Source organism: Pelobates fuscus, chromosome 11, assembly GCF_036172605.1.
Source record: "Pelobates fuscus isolate aPelFus1 chromosome 11, aPelFus1.pri, whole genome shotgun sequence".
In the NCBI taxonomy this organism is placed as follows: Eukaryota; Metazoa; Chordata; class Amphibia; order Anura; family Pelobatidae; genus Pelobates; species Pelobates fuscus.
Window position 1 is genome coordinate 77,940,115 of NC_086327.1, and position 23,029 is coordinate 77,963,143.

Genomic DNA, 23,029 nt, shown 5'->3' on the forward strand with positions numbered 1-23,029 from the left:
GTGTTTGCAGTTTTTTAGGGTAATGAAGAAAGCTATGAATGAAGTTGTAACAGCAGAGATTCGTTTTGGTTTTAGAGATAGCAGGTCAAGGAGCAGCTGGTGCCTGAATGCTTAACGGGCTTGAGAGCAGACTGTAGCAGAAATGCTTGGAGAAACTTGAGAGCAGACTATGGAAGGAATGCTCAGCAGGCTTGAGAGAAGGAAGTTCTTATCAAAGATGAAACAATTGACTTAGCTTCCAGAGGGTGAACTTCAGGTTCCGGAGTTCTCCTCCGGGGAGGTTCTTCCTGAGGAAGGATGAGAGAAGTCCAGATACTAGCCGTGGTCGAGGAGAGGAGAAGGAGGTTAGTTCGAGTTCCAGTCCAGTTCGGTACACAGGTAGGTTGCAGAGAAACTTTCAGCCGGTTTGATATCACAGTAACGCTGTTCATTAATCCAACGTCTTGTATCTGGCGCGGTCGCATTATGTAGCGTGGCGAGACCGCGTCAGAGAGGGTGTGTGGCTAAACTCCGTCAACCCGGAAGAGACAAGGAATTACCGGTAACTGGGGCATGACAGTACCCTCCCTGTAAGGAGCACCCACCGGGTGCTATCCATGTGGCTTAGAAGGATAACGTTTGTGGAATGCGGTAATTAACCTATTGGCATGGATCATAGAGGAGTTTTCCCATGTATCTTCATCAACTCCGTAGCCCTTCCATTTAATGAGGTACTGTAGAGAGCCACGATGGATCCGTGAATCCAGAATCTTTTGGACCTTGTATTCTTCTTCACCTTGTACCAAAACAGGATCAGGAGTAGTGATTACATCTCTATGGAAAGGGTCAGGAAGATGGGGTTTGAGCAAAGAAACATGGAAGACTGGATGAAGCCTTAAAGTAGGTGGAAGCTTCAATTTCACAACATTACGGTTGATAATAGACAATATTTGAAAAGGACCAAGAAAAATGGAACTGAAGGACGGTTGGTGGATATGTTTTTTGAGGAGAGCCAGACAAGATCACCAATTTTATAAACGGGAGGAGGTTGTCTCTTAGTATCAAAAAACTTATTTTGGTTGGCGGATGCTAATTCAAGATTTTCATGTAACTTTCGAAATAGGGAGGACATGTGAGAGATTTGATTTGAAACGGTGGGGTTAGATGAAGGAATTATATGAACAGGAAACGAGGAGGGATGAAACCCATAATTGGAGAAGAAGGGAGTCATTTTGCTGCTTGTATGAACCGAGTTGTTATATGCAAATTCAGCCATGGGCAACCATGTCATCCAATCATCCTGTAGGTGGGAACAATAGCATCGTAAATATTGCTCTAAGCATTGGTTAACTCTTTCAGTTTACCCATTGGTTTGGGGATGATAAGCGGAAGATAGTTTACGTTGAATACGAAGAGAAGCACACAATGCGTTCCAGAATTTGGAGGTAAACTGGGTTCCACGGTCCGATATGATTTCGTCTGGAAGTCCATGAAGTTTCACTATATAATCGAGGAATACTTTTGAAAGTTCAGATGATGAGGGTAATTTCTTCAAAGGGATAAAATGGGACATTTCTGTGAAGCGGTCCACTACTACTAAAATGGTGGTATGATGTTGAGAAGGGGGAAGTTCCACCAAGAAGTCCATGGAAATGGATTGCCAAGGTCTTTCCGGAATCGGTAGATTCAATAATTGACCAAAGGGGTGATGATGTTCAGATTTGGATCTTTGGCAGGTTGAGCAGGTTTTGACATAGGATTCGATGGTGGTGTCCTGGCGAGGCCACCAATAATATCTTTTGGATAATTCTAGGGTCTTTTTTATACCAGGATGACCAGCCAGAGGAGAATCATGAATAAATTTGAGTATTTTATTTCTGAATGCGGGAGGAATGTAAATCCTGTCATTGAAATAATAGAGACCATCTTTCTGTGATAACTTAATTGATTTAGGAAGTTCAAGAGCATCCAGACTTAGACCTTTTATGTCATCTATAAGGGACGTTAAGACTCCGATGACTGTATGTGGAGGTTCCAATTCAAGGTCTTGGTGAATTCTGGAAAGGGCATCCGCCTTTTTGTTCCTAGATCCGGGTCTAAAAACAATTTGAAAATGAAACTGGGAGAAGAAAAGATTCCATCTTACTTGCCTAGCAGAGAGAGTTTTGTTGGAGTGAAGATATTCAAGATTTTTATGGTCAGTATAAACTATTATAGGAGCTTGTGTTCCTTCAAGAAGATGTCGCCAGGTTTCTAAGGCTGCTTTTATACTCAATAATTCTTTTTCTCCTATAGGGTAATTTTTTTTCGGCAGGAGACATTGAACGTGAGAAAAAGGCAACTGGATGAAGAGGATCTTGAGGAGTTTTGTGTTGGGAGAGGACAGTTCCGATGGCTGTTTCTGAAGCATCTGTTTCAAGGACATAGAGACATGTGGGGTTTGGAAGTTGAAGAATAGGAGCAGTTGTAAATCTTCTTTTAATTCATCGAAAGCTTTTTGAGCCTTTTCATTCCAATTGAAGGGATGTTTTTTGCTGTTAAGTGAATTAAGTGAATGAGCTACGTCAGAGTAATTTTTAATACATTTTCTGTAGAAGTTGGCAAACCCCAGAAAACGTTGTAATTCTTTTACATTAGAAGGAATGGGCCAGTTGAGGATACAATTGATTTTAGAACTATCCATGCTTATCGAATGAGGAGTAATAACGTAACCTAAAAAGGTTATTTCATTGACGTTAAAAAGACATTTTTCTGGTTTAGCGTATAATTTATGAGTTCTAAGTCTGGATAACACCCATCTCACGTGTTTTTTGTGTTCCTCAGGAGTATTAGAATATATAAGAATGTCATCTAAATAAATGATAACACAGACGTCTAGAAGATCCCTGAAGATGTCATTTATAAAATGTTGAAAGGTTGCAGGGGCGTTGCAGAGGCCGAAAGGCATCACAAGATACTCGTAGAGGCCATATCTTGTTCGGAAAGCAGTTTTCCATTCATCGTTAGCCTTGATTCTAATGAGGTTATATGCCCCACGGAGGTCAAGCTTGGTGTAGATAGTAGCTATTTTTAACCGTTCAATCAATTCATTTATCAGGGGAAGAGGGTAACGATCTTTAACTGTTATTTTGTTTAAAGCTCTGTAATCTATGATGGGACGTATAGTCTGGTCTTTATTTCTCACAAAAAACATACTGGAGGCAGCAGGTGAGCTGGGAGGTCTAATGAACCCCTTACGGAGGTTTTCATCCAAGTATTCCTTGGATTTTTAATTCTCAGATTCAGAGAGAGGATAGATGTGCCCAAAAGGTATGGGGGCACCAGGTATGAGGTCTATGGGACAGTCGTAGGGACGATGAGGTTGGAGTGTTTCAGCTTCCTTTTTACTGAATACGTCTGAGAACTCAGAATAACAGGAAGGTATAGTTGGTTCTTCAATAGTCTTAAAAATTGGAATATGTTGTAAGCATGTCTCCTTACAATACGCAGAGTTAAAGGTGAGAGAGAAGGGAGACCAAGTAATTTGTGGGTTGTGGTCCCTTAACCAGTTGATTCCTAGTATGACCGGATAAAGAGGAGAAGAGATAATATCGAATATAAGATATTCGGTATGAGTATGATGGGTGGTTGTTCTTACAGGAATAGTTTCATTTATTATAGGGCCCGAGGATATGAGGGAGCCGTCAATCACTCTGACAGAAACAGAAGTGCTTTTGCGAACACAAGGAATTTTATTTTTTGTTACAAAGGATGAATCGATGAACACCCCGTTTGCCCCAGAATCAATGATGGCTTCAGTCGTAATTCTTTCTTTGTCCCACTGTAATATGAGAGAAATAGAGGAGAATTGAGTGGTTGATTTAGAGGGAAGTGCACTTAGTATAGAAGTGGTATGAGCATGCTTACCGCCCTTTGGCCGTTTCAATAAGGGGCAATCTGGGATCAAGTGATCTTGCGAGGCACAATACATGCAGAGGTTCAGTAGACGTCTTCTAGTTTTTTCTTCTAGTGTGAGAGGACTTCTTATAGTTCCTATTTCCATAGGTTCATTTGGTAATGATGGTTTTTCAGTTGTTTTTGAAGGACCAAATGGTTTTTTCCATGATGAACCCGAGAGAGCTTTTTCGGCCTTTCTTTCTCTAAGCCTTCTGTCAATGCTGATTGATAGTTGAATCAGCGTGTTTAATGTAGTAGGAAGTTCAGTTCTAGAAAGTTCATCCTTTACTGCTTCGGATAACCCAATTCGAAACTGGTTGCGCAGGGTTATGTCATTCCATTGAGTTTCTATTGCCCATCTTTTAAACTCAGCAATGTAGTCTTCGACAGGTCTATGTTTTTGCTGTAGAGTTCTGATGGTTAAATCAGCTGTAGACTGTTTGTTAGGATCTTCATAAAGAAGAGACATAGCTTCAAAAAATCCATCCAATGAGTCTAAGATGGGATCGTCATTTTCCAAGAAGGAGTGGGCCCAGGCCATAGGTTCACCTCTTAGGAAGGAGATAACCGAACAAACCTTAGATCTTTCAGTGGGATAAGATCTAGGTTTTAGAGCAATTAATAACTTGCAGGAATTAAGAAACTCCCTGTATTTGGATCTATCTCCAGAAAACTTTTCGGGATTACAGACAGCAGGGGCGCTAGCAGAGTGCATAACAGTATGAGGAGTATGGGTTTGTAAGTCTCTGACATAAGTAAGAATCCGTTCATTTGTAACCTGTAGGTCTTGCATGCCTTGAGCAAGTGTATCGACTCTTTGATTCAGCATAGTAAATTTTGAACCGAATCTGCTGGATCTATTACAGAGGCAGGATTAATCTGTCACGTTTACATAGATTGATGCGGAGCGCAACTGCAGATTTCTTAGGATTTAAATTGATGATTAGAAAATTAGAGAATAAAATAGGAATTGTCTATTTAATATAGGAAAATACAGGTACTGTATCTTTAAATACTTTGCTGTTGGTTTAATTGCAGTAAGCAGTTTCCTATATACATGCAATCTAGCACATTTGGTGTTTGCAGTTTTTTAGGGTAATGAAGAAAGCTATGAATGAAGTTGTAACAGCAGAGATTCGTTTTGGTTTTAGAGATAGCAGGTCAAGGAGCAGCTGGTGCCTGAATGCTTAACGGGCTTGAGAGCAGACTGTAGCAGAAATGCTTGGAGAAACTTGAGAGCAGACTATGGAAGGAATGCTCAGCAGGCTTGAGAGAAGGAAGTTCTTATCAAAGATGAAACAATTGACTTAGCTTCCAGAGGGTGAACTTCAGGTTCCGGAGTTCTCCTCCGGGGAGGTTCTTCCTGAGGAAGGATGAGAGAAGTCCAGATACTAGCCGTGGTCGAGGAGAGGAGAAGGAGGTTAGTTCGGTACACAGGTAGGTTGCAGAGAAACTTTCAGCCGGTTTGATATCGCGGTAACGCTGTTCATTAATCCAGCGTCTTGTATCTGGTGCGGTCGCATTATGTAGCGTGGCGAGACCGCGTCAGAGAGGGGGTGTGGCTAAACTCCGTCAACCCGGAAGAGACAATGAATTACCAGTAACTGGGGCATGACATAACTGCCCATTTATGTGTAGTCTTGCTGTTGGTGTGGAGTATAGTGCTCCGAGCCAGCGCAACCAATTGGGGCCAAAGCCCATGTGTTGTAGTGTTGTCATCATTAGGGTCCAGTCCACCCTGCCAAAAGTCTTCTTGGCATAAATTAGGGTAGTACCCTCAGAGCGTTTAGAGAAGTGGATCAAATTAAGAATTTTGGTCGTGTTGTGTTTTGCTTCCCTGCCTTGCCCGATTGATTGGGGTGTACCAGGTCGGGAAGTAGGGGATGTAAACGGTTACCAGTATTTTAGTAAATAGCTTGATACCTACATTGATGAGTGAGATGGGTCTATAGCTCCCACAGAGGGTAGGATCTTTCCCCGGTTTTGGTAGGAGGGTAATGTGGCCTTCAATGTTTGCGGAGGGAGAGATGGTGTCTTGAGAAGGGAGTTGAATGAGTTGAGGAAATGTGCGGATAGCGAGGATGAGAAGGTCCAGACTTTTTCCGAGGGATAGGGTTTTTATTACAACATAAAATTCATTGCTCATTATAGGAAGATTCAAGGCACGCTGAACATTCGCTGGTATTGTGGATTTGATCCATGGTGTGAGGAAGGCTCGTATTTCTGTATGAGAGGGTGGGGTGACTCTTAAGTGGTATAGTGTAGAGTAAAAGTCTCGGAAAGTTGCGGTTATGTCTGTCATTAAGTGCAATTTGACTCCCTGCTAAAAAGTCTCTCTGCTTTTTAAGTGTGTGCGCTAGTAAACGACTACCCTTACCCCCTTGGGCATAGTATAGACTTTAGAGAATAGCGAGTTTTTGCTTCATCTGCATGTTCAGGAGAAGGTTTCATTCGGTCCTCTTTTCAATCAGTTGTTTGTATGTATCTAAGTTTAGGTCCTATTTATGGGCTGTTTCTAGTGTCCTAATGGAGTGCATGAGTTGATCAACCATTTCGTCCCCTAGTAGTTTGTGAGTTGATGCTATTTTGATAATAATGCCTCTGATCATGATTTTATGTGCTTCCCATATGATTGAGTATGGCGAATCCTGGTATGTGTTAAGGGAAAAGTACTGGCCCAGTGCGGTTTTAATTTGGGATTGAACCTCTGGGCTGTTCAGGAGCGTATCATTTAATGTCCAATGGGCCCTCAAGGGGTGTAGTGATGGGATTGTGATGGCCCCAGACAGGGGCGCATGGTCAGACCAAGTGATCGGGCCATATGTGCACAAGGTGATTAAGTTTAATAACTTGTGAGGGAGAAGGAACACGTCAATCCTTGACCCGATGGGTGTGAGTAGAAGGAGTAGTCCCTTGTGGAGGGGTGAAGGGTCCTCCAACAATCATATAGGTGGTGTGTATCTAAGAGTTTTTGCATACATTTCCGTATCGAGGATTGGTACGATTGAGCTTGTGATGTCGTGTCTAACGTGCCATCTAGTGACACGTTGAAATCCATCCCCAGGCTAATGAGATAGCTCAGTTGGCTAATGCATCATCAGTAGAATCTGTTCAACCCTTGGGTTGCAGTTTCAAATCCTGGCAGGGTTGACTCAGTCCTTCATCCTTCCAAGATAGATAAAATGAGTACCATTAAATTGGGTAATAGTAACAACCCCTGGAAATTGGGTTATAGTAACAAACCGAGGATGTACTTGAAAACCAAAGTAATCTGAATGTACCTTTCCTGGTTAAATACTTTGTTGTTATTATTAGACAATGTGATAAGCAGCTGGAAATGCTAGAAGAATGCTTGGTTGAGGGAAGTGCTCATGCCATTGTACAGAACACTGGTGAGACCTCACTTGGAGTATCCAGAAGGATATTGATACTTTAGAGAGAGTTCAGAGAAGGGCTACTAAACTGGATTGCACGATAAAACTTACAAGGAAAGGTTAAAGGAACTTAACATGTATAGCTTGGATATGATAGAAACATTTAAATACATAAAGGGAATCAACACAGTAAAGGAGGAGACAACATTTAAAAAAAGAAAAACTACCACAACAAAAGGACAGTCTTAAATTAGAGGGGCAAAGGTTTACAAATAATATCCGGAAGTATATACGGAAGTATTACTTTACTGAGAGGGTAGTGGATGCATGGAATGGGTTTCCAGCTGAAGTGGTAGAGGTTAACACAGTAAAGGAGTTTAAGCATGTGTGGGATATGCATAAGGCTATCCTAACTTTAAGATAAGGCCAGGGACTAATGAAAGTATTTAAAAAATTGGGCAGACTAGATGGGCCGAATGGTTCTTATCTACAGTCACATTCTATGTTTTCTATATTCTATATTTTTAGAGTGTGGTGCACAGGGGAGAGTCCACCTGGAATATCAATCTTTGCATTACAAGAATTCCAAGTTAAGGCCTGTAGAGAGGAGCCTGAGATACCTTTATCCAGGGAGATCCACAGTTTATGGGCAGGTGCCGTGTGCCATTCCTGGATCCTCTGTAGGGTAGTTACCTGATGATATTTGCGCATATATGGGAGGGCAAGTTCACCCCATGATCTTGGTGAATATAATAATTCATATTGAAGCCTACACCGCCCTCTACTCAAAACAAACCTCAAAAGTGAGGACCTAAGGGATGAAAAGAAAGCTGTTGGACGGGTTAGTGGAATGGTCTGCTACAGATTCAACAATATAGGTAAAATATTCATTCTAACCACTGCCATTCGGCCCAGCCAAGTGAGGATCATGCCACTATTTAAGGTCTTTCTGAATAAGAGTTAAAATCGGAAGAGGGCAGCACAAAACCAGAATACACCACTGCCTGGACAGACACCCCTGCGACAGCCCCCTTACCGTATCGCTGAAGCAGTCCGAAAAGGAATGCAGAAGGAAATACAGGAGATGACCCAGTTAGGGTACTATAGACGTTTTGTCCCCGACTAGAGCGCTATCGCCAAGCCCCTGTGCTTGGCCCTGGTCTGGGCCCTCAAAAAGTGAACCCCCTACCTGTACGGACAGGTGCTTACTCCACTGCAGCTCGTGCTTTGCATGTAGGTGCCTGGTCATGCAGGTTGTGCTCAGGTTTAGAATGTTTATGACTCGCTTCAGGCTCTGATTGCACAGCGTGCAAACCACTCATGTCTTGTCGTCAGCACATTGTCTGAAGAACTGCCACGCCAGGGAACTCCTTGGAGCTGGCTTTGGTGTGCTCGGTCCCTGGGTGTGGTGGGCAGTAGCAGGCGTACTGTCTAGGGGACGGTCGCTCCACTTTTGCACCCTGCTCCCTCTTATGCTGTGCTGGTGCCTCTGTGCGCCACTTCCTCCAAACTGCACACGTCACTCGCATGACCTTGATTCCATGTGGGATCTAGGAACTCATTATCCTCAACATCATCTTCCACCCACTCCTCAACCCTGTCCTCCTTGCCGGTCTGCACACTGCAGAAAGCCACAGCAGTTGGCACCTGTGTTTCGTCATCATCAGAGACGTGCTCCGGTGGTCCTCGCTTGTCCACATCCTGAAACATAAGTGGTTGTGCATCAGTGCACTCAATCTCTTCCACTTCTGGGGCAGGGCTAGGTGGATGGCCCATGGAAACCCTGCCAGCAGAGTCATCAAAAAACATAAGAGACTGCTGCATGACTTGTGGCTCAGACTGTTTGGCTGATTTTCAAGGGGGTGAGGTGAAAGACAGATGGCCATGGGCTGCAGGTGCCAACTCTGAGCTTTCACCAGGGCACCGGGTGGGAGACAATGTGAAGGAACTGGAGGCACTGTCAGCCACCCAATCTACTATCGCCTGTACTTGTTCTGGCCTCACCATTCGTAGAGCGGCATTCGGGCCTACAAAATAACGCTAAAGGTTCTGTCGCCTACTCGCACCTAAGAAAGGTGTTTCAATTGTGCGTGTAGCTGGCACAGATCGACCACATCCTCTCCCTGCAACAGGAGCTCCACCAACACCAGCAGCACCACGACCAGGGCCACGTCCCTTTTTTGACGCTCTCCTCATTCTTTGCGTTCACCCACCAAAGAACGAGATGGTCAGTGGCAGCAAAGGACAGCTTTAGGTTATTAAAACCTACTTTCCTCTGCACCCCATTGCCACTGGACCCTAACCGGATCTGTCACTTTTTTTTGCAAAATCTGAAAAATTCCCAGAAAGTGACAGCTCTGCATCAAGATTTTTTATATGTATTTTACATATAAATATTTTTGTATGTAAATGTAATGTATTTTATATGTATTCAAACTACATAATAAACACCAATAATTTTTTTTTACTATAATACCTATCATAATGTCCTCTTAACCAATAATGATGTACAAACTCAGATTTAGATGTGCAACCTTTAATTGAAACATAAAATAAATGATGTATGTAAAGTGAGGCATTGAACAAAATGGCAATGGACATCTCTGAATACCAGAAAAAAAAATGCAGATATAATAGAAAATTTAACTTCTTCTATAAAATATGTCTATCAGCAAAAAAGGGTATTTCTAGCGTATCAAACCATCAAGTAAGTATTTTATAAGCTTAGGAAAAAGTTTGAAAACATTTTGAAACAGTAAATCTGTTTCAGCAGAGATAAGTAATTTGACAAGCATTATAACATATAACAAGATGTTTTGCAGCAGGATTTTTGATAAGTGGATTAGCAGCATGAACAAGTAAAAAGAGTGAAGTAAAATATACTAAAGGACGATATGTGCAGTGAAGAATTTTTTTTTAATATAGCCATATAAGCGTTTATATAAGATGCAGACAATATTTTAAAATAAAAATACACTTCTCAGCATACACCATTATAAAATGAATATAAATGAAAAACATTTTTAAAAATGGCTTTGTAATAGAGTAAAAGCTCAAAAAATAAAATAAATATGGAATAAAAAATAAAAATGTAATGCTGTTAAAAACTCAGAAACAGTATACAGTGGGACCTCGGTTTACAAACGCCTAATTTTCGGTTTACAAATGAAAATCCATTGAAAATGATGTCTTGGTTTACAATTTTTATTGCAATACAAAGCAAGTTTCCTCAGGATGCATTGCACCGGGGAGGTATATAGCACCGCCCCTGCATGCTGGATCCTGTGAGTTTTGGAGCCATTCTGGAAATTGTTTGCAGTTGTTTTGGGACTTTTTGGTGCATTTCTCAAGCTGTGTGAAGGTAGGGAGCTCTGCTTCGTCGTTTGTATGCCTTTTATTGTGTGTTCTGCATTGTGGGTTGGTTTCCATGCCAGCTCATTTTGACTTTTTTCTGACCTCCAGAACGGATTAATTGGTTTTCAATGCATTTCTATGGGAAAGCGCGTTTCGGTTTACAAATTTTTCGCAATAAGAAACGTCCCGAAGAACGAATTAAATTTGTAAACTGAGGTCCCACTGTACATCTGTTGATTCAGTCAGCTAAACCCATTCATGCAAAGTGACAAAATTTTATCAATATAATTAAAAATCAGGATAGCACTTAAACATGTGTATATATATATATATATAAAAAACTATTCATAATTTATTAGTAAAAATAATAAAAATCATAAATATATATGCATCCTATATAAAACAAAAACAACAACTAGAAAGCAATTAGCAAGGACATTAATTTTCATTCCTATAAAGATAAATAAATAGAGCAATCAATGGTGATAATAAAAAATATGCAAATATCTATAAAGTAGAGAGGTTAGCCCAGCGTGGATCCAAGTGTGAGTTCAAATCAAGATAGATATCTAGGTGAAGTTCCATTAAAGGCTCTCCCAATATATCTCCGGATAGTAAAAACATGGTTCCAGGTGTGAATATGACACAACAGACAATGTCAGACATCTCAGAGAGTATCATACAGTAGAATTGCAGAGCCCCAATAATACAGAAGAAAATTAGACCACACATCAAATGGAAAATTGTCACAAACTCTCATGGCCGCTGCTCTATAGAAAGAATAGAAATCAATTATAAAGAAAACAAATCCAAAGACAAGTCCGAAAGTGAGGATGAGTAGACATAAAAGACTGTGCATTTTGATCACCACAGTTAATTTAATCAAGATAGTCATGTTAGTCATTAGGGAAGGAGACTAATATAGACACTCAAGTGGAGCATATACCAACCAAAAAAGGATACAATCATATCCTGAAGTAACATTCCCACTTCATAGCAGGTTATCACAACCATCATGAGGACTGGAAATGGAAGGACACAAAATGTAACAATATAGCAAATAACAATAAATGGCCCCTAACGGATTAAATTAGATGATATGTCCTTCATATTTGATTTTTTGAGGATTTTTAATGTTTATTAGATTTTTTTTATCTTTTTTATTGAGATATTGACATATACAAAAAAACATTATTACAATAAAAATGTTAACACAATTTCAATAAATCAAATATTTTAAGTTTAAATCTACATACATTACAATCTTCATTCATACTTCATCCAACATTCATTCTGACGCAGGGGAGGGGTGAGGGGAACTGGGACTGAACCTTGAATTTCTATTACTTTAAATCGTATTAACATAGGAATATGTTTGCCATTGATACCAAATTTGTTTGTAAAAATTCAGTTGATTGTTCATTAAAAACAAACCTTTCTCCATTAGGCATTGGTAATTTATCTGGTTAGTTATTTCATTCCAGTTTTGGTGCCATTGCTTTTTCCAGTTTCTCGCTACGCATATTTTTACCGCCTGCATAATGTGCATCATTAAGTAAGATAGAGGTTTCCCCAATTCAGGAAAGTCTAGATGGACGAGAAGGAGCTGTGGGTTCAAAGGAAATTCTTTCCCTGACATTTCCAAGAGGAGTTGTTTGAGATTACTTTTTAGAGAATCCATAAATGCATCTCCATCATTGGTCAGAATACTCACTATGCATTTTGTTTAATTCTGTTGGAACCATATACCAAGTGCAGCTCAATTAAATTTATACAGTGTGTACTGTGTTTGACCCACTTTATACTCTTTTTCCAGGTTTAATCTCAAATGATTTGTTAAAATCTAATTACCATTTCATTATTGCAGGCTCTTTAACAAAGACGTCATAAATATTAAGAAACGTAAGTGAACGGGATATTCTCTTCTGAGGATTGTGGTTCTCTATGAAATCAATGGTGTCGTTATGTTCTAAAATTTGATTTGTAGACAAGTAGTTTTTTACTCTCAAGTACGTAAACACTTCGATTGAAGCAAGGGAGTAAATAGACTACTGCTAGAATAAATATTCGAAACCTGGCTGATCTCACATCTTCTGCAACTACTAAAATCCAAATCTCTTACATTAATTTCCAATAATTCTAATGGAGAAGATATCTTTTGTCTATCCAAAAACAATCAAAGAGTATATCCGATTTAAACTCTTGAAGTTCCATTACCTTCCATAAGTTAATGATGTTAATATTTTTGTCCCAAGCTAAGTAATAGGATAACATACAAGCTTTATGTAAAACATATACATCTGGGAATCTTTGAGAGATTCTAGGTTTCTTATTTGACCATATAAACTTGGAGATAGCGGCTTGAAAGCAACTCAAGATTTTATATCTGACTCTAACTGAAATCGTTCTAAACAGATACATTAACTTTGGGAGCAAATAGACTTTGGATGATAACTGGGATCGTTCTAAACATATACATTAAATTTGGGAGCAAATAGACTTTGGATGATTCTATTTTACCTACTAGGTATGTTCAATCTTACTCCATTTCTTGAGGTATGTTTTAAAATCTTCTGGGAGGCATAAGTAATTTGAGTTAATCAAATCGTCAAAGGATTGAGTGATCAATAATCAATAAATTTGCAGTTCCAGTTAAACTCATAAATTTCCCTGAGTTGGTCCAGCTCTGAGGCATGTAACCCAAAAGTGTCTTAGTTATATTTAATGTGAGTTAGAATATTCACTATACTCTGTCATCAAATTCAGCACAACTGTATTATATTTTTCTTTATACATATGTGTGCTATTTTCTTTATTTTTGTTAGTGCATAGGTTAACAACTTGCTTGCTACGCCACGATAGCTTTAGGAAGCCTTTCAGTAGCAGGACATAACATGGCATGAGAAAATACCGTGCACATTTTGTTGTAAAGTCAGATAACAGTTAACAAGGTAGTTAGACATTTCAGGAGCAAGATTTTGTCATTATATATTTCAGGGTACAGGTGTCTATGATCATCAATGACATTATATGTGTTGGAGTTTGTGCTTAAAGTACGTGCTAAGCCATTGAGAGTAACGTTTCTATGATTAGCGCTCTGAATGCCCTATGAAGATGTACATTTTACAGGGTCAATTAGTGATCAAGAGATGGCCATAGAACATAGGCTAACCCTTAGTGATATATCTCTGCGCTGAGAACAAAACTTCTAAAACCTGGCTATCATAACAATCTTTACAGGCTGAATGCTAGCAATGCTAATTAGACAAACCGCTTCACAACAGTGGTTATCACACTAATTGGTGGACATAAACATGTTAGACTGAGCTGAATTAAACAATGCGATTTTGCTTAGTTATGCCCAAGTGAGGAACATGTGATGGGTCTAAGCAGTAGAGATACATAGTAGGTGTAGCATGAAGGTTCAGTACTCCCACTGTGTATAGGTAGCGTGGCTCAGCCTTAGGTGTGATGAGCGTGATGAGTGTGGTGGGTGGTTGGCCACGCAAATGTTTTGATTATGTCCGTGGTACGGGTGATGGATGATTCGGCAACAGTTCGGTAGCGCCCGCCTCTGAGGGGCAGAGAGTCAGCCGATGCCTCTAGTGGGCCACTTCATGCAGTCTTTATCCAGGTCGACTGTGAAATGTGCACGGTGGATCGAGCCTCTGAGGGCTCCAGGTCTTTCTGCCGAGTGGTTGAAAGGCAAGGAAGTTCCCTTGTCCAAGGTCCGTGCCAAAGGCCGCCACTCCGTGCCGTTGAATGGGACCCAGTATAGTCCATGATCACTCCTACTGAAGAAGAGCAGGGTTGGGTAAAGGTAATACGTCGCCTTGCAGTTAGGTTGCTCCGTTTGCGTGGTCGCCGCTGGGGAGCCAGTCTGTTAGTGACTCCCTGCCCAGGGGGGCGGTTGTCGTTTGTGGCGGGTGTTGGGTGCTGTTTTGCACTCTGTGGCCATTTTGTGCCTCTCGTTTCTGGCCTTTCGCTTGTGGGTCCCGTTTGGCATTTACTGCCCTTACTGCCAGCTTCATCCAGAAAGCCCCCAGAATAGCGTCAAGCCTTGCCTCTAGGCTTTCCTGGGCCACCGGTCTGCAGTGTGTGCTTAGTCGTTGAGTTTGACTTTGGCAGGGAGCGTGTCCGCAATCTTGTGTGTTGAGTTCCATGTCGCAGTTTCGCTATGTGGTGTGCTGGGGCCCATCCACTCCATGGCAGTGGAGTGTGGACCGGGATATCCCCCCCTGATCCAGAGGGGGGTTAACGGGATTCTTTGTGATCCTGCTGGGGTGAGATTCAGGAGACGGGAGATTGGCCGCTTCTCCCGCCCAGGGTCCTCTCTAGGCCGCAACCGCTCTGCAAGCTTTTGGGCAATCGGCATCTTGTTTTTTTGGACCGGGACTCTCCAGCTGTCGTCTGTGATGATTAAGTCCCTTTGTGGGTCGAGTTGTGAGCGACAGGAGTCACGATACGATGCTTTATTAAGTATTTTTCTGGGGAGCTCCTGCACGCTGCGACCGTCCGCCATGCTGGTCAGGCCCCGCCCCGCTATATTTTAATTTTGTGTATGTATATATATTTGATCTTACTTATTTGATGTATTAATAATTCATAATTAACTGAATCTTTGGATCTGAATAATTGTTGCTTTTGTTATGCTGATTCCATCGCTGGAGTTGCATACTACCAATAAATCCTACCCAAGTCCTTTTCACAAGTGTAATTAACTTCAGCATTGTCCAAAATGCTTTATTTAAAACTTGCTAAAACAAATTTTGGCAAGATTCAGAGAAAAACATTATTTTACATTATGTACCACAATTGTTCTTAATATATGTTATATATATTCCCAGCATGCCATCATACTAATTCATGACAATCTGAATGTAATTAGTGAAACAATGGCAATACAGTAAGAATTCAATTCAAACAATAAAATCTATTTACAATGTGTTCTGATCATCATTTCAAGTTTTCTCCTAACAGTAAACTATTTTTTTATGAAAAGCTTGTATGTAATTTGGATCACTTCTTAAACACCTGTATCTTTCATGTTGTGCACCTGTTACTGCTCTACTATTTACAGTTTGTTATTTTCATCTAGATGGCACATAAATTATATGGTTCTTGTACCAATGCCTATTCCAACTAGTTCACAAAAGGCAGCTGAGATCAGTTGTTAATTGAGTTGGGATTTCCAGAGACTGAGCTACAGTTTTCCACTATTTACATTCTGAATGTAAAATGTGGAAGGTTTATTCTGAGATGCATTTCATTTTTTATTTGAACAGGAAAAAGCATACTCCGGTAATACACATTCTTTTTCTAAACAGATAAAAAGGGAAATGGCTTGAAAAGGCTTTTAGTGCGTTCCATAAAAGCTAGATATCAAAGTATGAATTCATAGCATATATCCCATTTCATATTCTGTCTTTAATTCAGCATTACTCACTACAAATTTATATGGGCAAGATGCAGTTGCAACTGCAGGTCAAGCTGTTTAGAAAATGAAATTTGCACACCAATATTATCAGATTGATAGATATGTCTCTGTCATTGTTTTACAAGTGTTCCCCTTTGTTGTTGACCTAAATAATGAAAAATATAGAAAGCTTTTTTTAAACTTATAAAAAAACAATCCATAACTTTTATAATTTTTACTTTTATAACTTTGGGAATACTTATGTATTATATTTATGGGAAACATATTAGATTGGAATTTAACTTGGTGAATATTTACAATTATATTTAGCAATTAAGCAAAACAAAATAACAATGCCAATATTAAGTAATGAGGGGGGCGGGAGGGGAGAACGCAGCCTGCTATCTAACCTGATCAGACGCCATTTCCAATAGCTCCTCAGGAAATTTAATAATCCACTCAATATCAGAAACTCTGAAGCCAATCCAGCATTTTAACAAACCTAATCTGAACCTACAAGGCAAGATACACCAATCACAGCCTTTCTTTCTCGCCCAAAAGCCACCTAAACGGTGATGCAAATCTGTGGTCTACATCAGCTCAACATTCCACAGCCTCTAGGAACTCCTAGGCGGCACCACTGCAGACAGAGCGGAGGCCACCACATCTCCTGCACCGCCTGACTCACAGAATAACATGCCCACTGAGGGGAGCTGAACACAGAAGCCACACGCCATTGTGGAGCAGAGACATCGGAGCCATGCTCCAGTGGCCCAAGCAGCAAAGGCCGACTCTCGCGGATGACCCACCGGTAACAGTATCCCCCTCTGATGCATTGAACAGAGAGACGGTGGTGCTAGAAATCTCACAGGCCACATGCCCCACAACTCCCGAGCTCACAGACGACTCGGCCTCGACCACCAGACATGATCTAAGGGTCTTGTTGGCCGATATCCACAAGCTCCACAAAGTGGTCGATTATGCTCTTCTCAAGAAGGAAATACAGGCTGCCACCAACCGGGTAAAGGCCTCGGAGGAGAAAATGGCCTACATACTGTCTAATTTAGCCACACCACAAGACTCGGTAAAACAATTACACACTCACCAAAGAGCCTTATCAGTCAAGATAACGACCATGGAAGATCGCCAGTGTCGCACTCATATCAAAATAAGGGGCATCTCCTCCACAATATCAACAGAGGAACTTCCACATTATATTAGGTGCCTCTTGGCTACCATACTGCCTCATTCTGCGGCAAGAAAACTGGCCATAGACGGGGTATACCATATCCCCATCAAGGCGCTCTCCAAGCAAAACTTGACCCGAGATGTCATCCAGTGCTGCATCACAGTACAGGACAAAATACAAATCCTGTCTGCTCTGAAAGGCAAAACACCTCTCCTGGTTGAAGAGTCTACCCTCATATTCTTCCAGGACCTCATGAGAGCCACTCTGTTGTGGCGAAAATCCTTCAGCCCAGTCACTACCCCGCAGGCATGGCCTTCAGATAGGGAGCTAATAGCTCCTTGATGGTAAACCACTTTGGGACTTCCCATACCATAAACTTGATTGTTGCAGCACCAGACTTTCTGGGAACATTGGCCAGCCAGCCCACACAGCAACCGGGGGCAACTTGGGATCCGGCGAACATTACCCCTTTTGTACTGTGGACCAGAGACCCGAAAGCACTGATACACTGATGAGGACTGATAAATGTGTCCACAACCACCAAGAACCCAGAGTTACACATTATGAAGGAGTTACAGGCTTCAGAGAAGATTGCCAAGACCATGAAACTGAGCTGCAGCACGGTGGGCAACCCACCTGTCCAGTGAAACTGCTGTATGGTCTTGCCCACCGTGCTGCAGCTCGGTTTAATTTCAGGGATTTGGCAATCTTCTCTTGCCTAGGCCATCTTTATGTAGAGCAACAATTCTTTCTTTCGGATCCAAAGAGAGTTCTTTGGATGAGGTGCCATGTTGAACTTCCAGTGACCAGTATGAGAGAGTGTGAGAGTGATAACACCAAATTTAACACACCTGCTCCCCATTCACACCTGAGACCTTGTAACACTAATGAGTCACATGTGGCTAATGGCTAATGGCCCAATTTGGACATTTCAACTTAGGGGTGTACTCACTTTTGTTGCCAATGGTTTAGACATTAATGGCTGTGTGTTGAGGTATTTTGAGGGGACAGCAAATTTACACTGTTATACAAGCTGTACACTTACTGCTTTACATTGTATCATGGTGTAATTTCTTCAGTGTTGTCACATAGAAAGATATAATAAAATATTTACAAAAATGTGAGGGGTGTACTCACTTTTGAGAGATACTGTATAAAACTTGTATATATACAACAATAATCCAGATAGCACTCCCAGGTCTTTGTAAAAATGTTAGCCTTACATCAAAATAAAAATAAACCAAAATCAACGTTTCAGTTTGCTATTTACAAACTTCCATCAGTCCTGGGAGTGCTATCTGGATTCTTTTTGTACATTTGGCGTGACGAGCACCAGGAAAGGATCTGAATATAGTATGGAGTGCAAGATTTTTGTTCTTTTGTATCTTGTAATACCTTTTTTATTGGTCTAACAGAATGTTTTAATAACAAGCTTTCGGGAGCACCTCTCTTTCTCAAGTCTGAAGCATTTCTGAGCAAGATGACACATGGAATTCAAAGTTGAGTTGTGATACAGGGGTTAAAGCGACAAGAGTGCAGATAAGACAGGTTTGATAGAACATCGATACCATTCTTGCAGAGGGTCGTAAATATCATATGCGAAGATCACAGAGTGAGGGGGAGAGAGAGAAAAAAAAAACAAGCAAACAGTACAGAAGATGGTGCTAGAAGGGGGGAGTAATAATATAAATAATGCATGAATTATCATCCAAGACTTACAGGATATGCAGGAAGGCCAATATCCAGAATACACAGACAAACGTACACACTCATGTACATATACACAGGTAGTGCATATGTACAAGTATACACAATGCACACAAGTACATACAAATACATATACATACCACCAAATGCCCAAATATATGTACATGAACACCTACACATACATCCACACACAAGCACCAATACATGTACCTACACATATACCAATGTGCCTTCACATACATAGATCCATATATATGTACACATACACCTATTCACATATACATGCATGTATGCATGTATATATACACTTTATACACACACACATAAATACATATATGTATATGCATACACATAAATACAGGAACACATAAACATACACACTAACACATATACATACATGTACATGAACTCATATACACAAATATAAAGGCACAGCCAGACATGCATAGGAGTATGGGAAAGGTTGGGTCTACACACAGTACTTTGTATATTGATAGAATAAACATATTGAAATGCTTTTTAAAATGTTTATACATATGACAGAACAGTAAGATAATGCTGGGGGAGTGTTCATGTAAAGTGTAGTGGGACAGGAAAGCCAAATCAATATTCAGTCCTCTATTCTTGCTGTCAAACAATTTGATTATTCTGGCTTCAAAGGTTTCTCTTTCTTGGGTATTTTTAAAAAAAAACTTTCAGTATTTTGATTTTTTAGGTCCTTCATTGAGTGGCCAGGCTGGGTAAAGTGGTATCCCACATGAATGCAGTACAATTCTTCTTTGTGGTGTTTAATGGAGTGTTTGTGCATATTCATTCTGCCATTTAATTGCTCGGTGGTTTCTCCAATGTTGCATCCTAGGTGGCATTTGGTGCATTGAATCATGTATACCACATTGCTGGATGTGCAGGAGTATAAACCTTTAATGCTGTAGGTTTTAATGTTGCGTGTGGCTGTGTTGTCTGTGCATATGTGCTGACACAGTTTGCAGCATGGTTTTTTTTGCATTGACTGGTCCTGTTTTCTTTATTCTTCCCATCAGTGGGTAGCTTCCTGTTGATTCATTTTTGTTGGAGGTTTGGTGGTTGTCTGAAGGCCAAAATGGGTGTTTCAGAGAAAATGTTTTTCAGAGTATCATCTTCTGTTAACATTGGTTGTAGGTCTTTAATGATTTTCCGTATTTCCTCAAGAGCTGGGTTGTAGCAGGCGATTGCATGGAGTTTTTACAACAGAGTTTGTTTGTTTGGTAATACTCTTTGGTTAAGCCTTTCTGTCTCTTGGGAGAGTACATTTAGGTGTGGATTGTGCAATTTTTACATGTCACAGTGGTGTCCAGAATATTCACAGATCTAGTGGAATATTCCATTTTCAGTTTGATTGATGCATGGAATGTGTTAAGAGTCATGGAACTGTATCAGTTTTTCTTAGCTTTCAGTCCAAATTATGAAAATATCATCGATATAGCGATAATATTTGTATGGTTTGGTGTGCTGTACTTCTAGAATGCTCTGTTCAAGATTTGCCATAAACAGATTGGCATATTGGGGTGCCATCTTAGTGACCATAACAGTGCCCATAGTGTGTAGGTTAACCTCACTGTTGAAACTGAAATAATTATGTGTGAGGATGAATAGTGCCAGTTCTGTGATAATTAGGGGGCTGTATTTTTGGTTGTTGGCATAAGAGAGGAAATGGAATCAAGCATTGATGCCATCTATATGTGGAATGTTGCTGCACAGAGATTCCACATCCATGGTTGCAAGCATAGTGTTAACAGGGAGATTGGTGATTTGGCTGAGTTGGTTGAGGAAGTCGGTTGTATCTTTTATGAAGTTGTTGGTGACTAGAGGTTTTAGGATATTTTCTACCAGTCCTGAGATCTGTTCTGTGAGAGTTCCCATTGCTGTAATTATAGGTCTTCCAGGATTACCTGCTTTGTGGATTTTGGGAAGGATATAGAAAGTGCCCATGTAGCAGTGGCGTACATACCGGGGTCGCAGGGGTCGCGGCTGCGACCGGGCCCGGCCCACCAGGGGGCCCGGCCGCCCTGCGACCCGGTATGTATGTCACTGGGCCAGCCTCTTCTCCTGGGGGGCCCAGGAGCCGGCCACCTCCGGGCCCCCCGAGGCTGGCCCTGCTGTCATCCGGCTGGCCGGTACTGCGGGCGCGCGAGGGAGCACTGTCTCCTGGGTGCTTCCTCTTCAGCTCCCTCGCGCACCGCACTGATACCGGAGCCGGAAGATGACGTCATCTTCCGGCTCCGGCATCAGTACGCGGCGCGCGAGGGAGCTGAAGAGGAAGCACTCAGGAGACAGTGCTCCCTCGCGCGCCCGCCAGCCTGCCTGCCCACCGGGTGACCGGCCCCCCAGGAGCCCAGCAGCACCACTGGACCCCAGGGAATCCCCTCAGCTCTCCCACAGGTAAGGAGGCTGGGGGGATTTAAAAAAAAATGTGTTTGTGAGTGTTAGTGTTAGTGAGTGTGTGTTAGAGTGTGAGTGTATGTTAGTGTGTGTTTGTGAGTGTATGTTAGTGTTAGTGAGTGTGTGTTAGAGTGTGAGTGTGTGTTTGTGAGTGTGAGTGTATGTTAGTGTTAGTGAGTATGTGTTAGAGTGTGAGTGTGTGCTAGTGTTAGTGAGTGTGTGTTAGGGTGTGAGTGTGTGAGTGTGAGTGTATGTTAGTGTTAGTGAGTGTGTGTTAGAGTGTGAGTGTGTGTGTGTTTGTGAGTGTGAGTGTATGTTAGTGAGTGTGTGTTTGTGAGTGTATGTTAGTGTTAGTGAGTGTATGTTAATGTGTGTTTGTGAGTGTATGTTAGTGTTAGCGAGTGTGTGTTTGTGAGTGTGAGTGTATGTTAGTGTGTGTGAGTGTATGTTAGTGTGTGTGAGTGTATGTTAGTGTGTGTGAGTGTGTGTTAGCGTGTGTGTTAGTCTTAGAGTGTGTGTGTGAGTGTATGTTAGTGTGTGTGTGTGTGTGTTAGAGTGTGTGTTAGTGTGTGTGTCTGTTACTGAGTATGTTTGTGTGCATCTGTTAGTGAGTGTGTATGTATGTCTGTCACTGAGTGTGTGTCTGTCAGTAAATGTGTGCGTCTGTTCATGAGAGTCTGTGTGTGTGTGTCTTAAGCACTTACCTTTCTCCAGCGCCGGACTCCCTTGGTGCTGGGAATCTCTCTGCCTCTCAGCTCCGAATACGCATGCGTGGCAAGAGCCACGCGCGCATTCAAACCGCCCATAGGAAAGCATTATTCAATGCTTTCCTATGGACGTTCAGCGTCTTCTCACTGTGATTTTCACAGTGAGAATCGCAGAAAATCCTCTAGCGGCTGTCAATGAGACAGCCACTAGAGGCTGGATTAACCCTCAGTGAAACATAGCCGTTTCTCTGAAACGGCTATGTTTTCAGCTGCAGGGTTAAAACTAGAGACCTGGCACCCAGACCACTTCATTGAGCTGGTGTGATCTGGGTGTCTGTAGTGGTCCTTAAAGTGTATGTGTTTATGCATGCACTGGCGTACATACCGCGGTCACACAGGTCGCAGCCCTGCGACCCGGTGCCCGCCGCCATGTGTTGCGGCCCCTGCCCGCGCAGCGTAAGCGCGCGCGCAGGGGGGCCCACGGATCAGTTTTCGCACCGGGGCCCCATGGGTTGTGTGTACGCCACTGCCATGTAGGGACTAGTTGGTATGAGTGATTGCAGTACAATATACAAGGTATATGCTTTCACATACTCTTATGCATGTATGCTTATATATGTGACTGTGAATTTATATTTGTGTATATGAGTTCATGTGCATGTATATGTGTACGTGTATATATATGTATGTACGTATGTGTCAGGATCCCGCGGGCGGCTGCGAGGGGAGGCTGCAGTCCGCTCGCGGTCCGCGGTCCCCTTCCTGGCGTGCGCTCAGCGGGCGGCATCCTCCCAGCCACGGATGCTGCCTGCGTCTTCCTCTACGTCTCCCAGCAGCAGCATGCATGATGCTGCATGCTGAGAGACCGCCCATTTTAATAAACGCCGGGGTCAGCCACCTGACCCGGCGTTAAAGGCACATTGCCTCAATCACAGTGGGAGGTCTAGAT